Below are 2,333 nucleotides of genomic sequence, written 5' to 3' on the forward strand. Positions count from 1 at the left end.
AGGTACAGAGAAGGGAAACTAAAATGGTTAAGGGTATGGAACAGTTTCCATGTGAGGAGAGTTTAAAAAACTGGGACTTTTCAGCTTGGAAAAGAGAGGACTAAGACAGGATATGACTTGACTGGTGTGGAGAAAGTAAATAATAGGCAGCAGGTTTAAAACAAACAAAAGGAAGTACTTCTTCACACAACACACAGTCAACCTGTGGATCTTTTTGCCAGAGGATGTTGTGAAGGCCAAACCTATAACACAGTTCAAAAAAGAACTAGAAAAATTCATGGAGGATAGGTCCATCAGTGGTTATTAGCCAGGACGGGCAGAGATGCAACACCATGCTCTGGGAGCCTCTGCTTTCCAGAAGCTGGGAGTGAACAACAGAGGATGGATCACTCAATAATTGCCCTGTTCTGTTAATTCGCTTTGAAGCACCTGGCACTGGCCCCTGTCAGAAGATGGGGTACTGGGCTAGATGGACCATTGGTCTGACCCAATATGTCCATTCTTATGTTCGTATGTAAAAATTAATTATAATATAATAAAAATGTTTAGTACAGAAACTCCCCAAGACAACGACCTCTCAAGATAGCAACAATGTGAGATAATGACCTTGGTAAATAATACATTTAAAAAAATATCTTGGCCTACTAGGAAATGTATATTTATATAAGTTTCTTAGTCACAAATCTAGCATTCTGGAGCAAAGTCACAAAAACGTAGTCCAACAAACAAATGTTCTTTTAACATGCCTCTTCCTTCTCCCTGTACTGCACCCCACTCATAGTTGTTGTCCTTGGCCAGTGAAGACCCAGAGTTCAGAGGTGCTTTCACATGAGTTCACCTCCCACCCTGGGAGGGTGTGGGGGAGAAGGTTGTTCCTCTAGCTGCTCACCACTCACTCTGGCCGCTGTTGTTTGTCATGCACCGTTCATTCCACCACTCCATTGCCAATGGCCGTGTGCCATCACCTTCTGCTGCCACCTGCCACTGTGACCTCTGCAAGTTGGTCTCTTGAGGTTCCACCCAGCTCTCGGTGATTTCAGTGCTCAGTGGGGGAACCTCACAGCAAGTGCAGGCTGGGCTGTCTTTTCCACAGAAAAGCTGTCCTGCAGCAGGTCTAAGCACTTAGACCTGATTATTAGTGATTTCAGCTCTAGTGACCCCATAACAAAACAAAAAAGACTCTCTATGGAGCCTAATAAGCTCTATCTTTAAATAGGGGAGGGGGCAATTCAAATAATGCCTGTGATTCATAGGCAAAGCCCACACCACCAAGCAAAACCCCTGTCCCATCCCCTCCTCCACTGGGATCTGCCTTCCAAACCCTTTGCTTAGCGAGTGAAGTTCAGTTGAGGGTGACCAGTGCTTAATTTGTAATTAAGAGGTGCCAGGGCTCAAGAAAGTTTTTTACTTTCATAACTGATGTTGCAAGCCTGGGGCTATGAACTGCCAAGGCCTGGCAAAAATTAAGCATTGAGGGTAGGGTGACCAGATGTCCTGATTTTATAGGGACAGTCCTAGTTTTGGGGTCTTTTTCTTACATAGGCACCTATTGCCTCCCACCTCCTGTCCCGATTTTTCACATTTGCTGTCTGGTCACCCTAATTGAGGGTGACCCCCTCATTCAGGCAGGCTAAGCACAGTTCTGCTGCCCTTTACTCAGATGATAAGAATAACAACATTTCATGACCCACACATTCAATACTAAAGTGATTTGTAACCCAGCACCAGCCAAAACTGATCACTTGGGCAGCACAGCTCTGTCTGCCGGATACCTAGGCAGAGTAGGTGAGTTCATGTAAATACCGTCTGGTCCTGAAGCCTTCTCCCCTCCCCGGGCTCATCACTAGCTGGCAGGGGAGAGCTCATTCACACCTTGCTTACCAATCATAATGATAAATTATTAAGGTTGGCCAAGATTGCTGATACAAATGTGCCCACATTGTCAGAAAAAACAACAGCTGTTGGAAGCTGCTAGTCTGTGTTCATACTTTTCAAACCTATTACACTTTTCCAGGTACAAGTATTTTATCATACGCTGCATATGCTTTTAAAGTGTGTATTAGTGTTGCAATTTCAATTCAGATTTCCAACCAATGACTACACTGGCAACACTGATGTAACTAGTTGACCACTGGGGTGGGGGCGAGGGTGTTGGGGAAATTCGGGGGGGGGGGTTTACACCCCCACTGGGAGGGGTGTAGAAAAATCCCTGATTGGTCCCCATCACCCAGCTCAGGCTCCTTGGAGGAGGAGTGGGGAGGCGTCTGGAGGGGTGGGTGCTCGTTGCACAGCTGGGAAGCCGGGAAGGGGCCCCGCTTGCAGACGCCCCTGGC

This window comes from Trachemys scripta, chromosome 7, assembly GCF_013100865.1.
Source record: "Trachemys scripta elegans isolate TJP31775 chromosome 7, CAS_Tse_1.0, whole genome shotgun sequence".
NCBI lineage: Eukaryota > Metazoa > Chordata > Testudines > Emydidae > Trachemys > Trachemys scripta.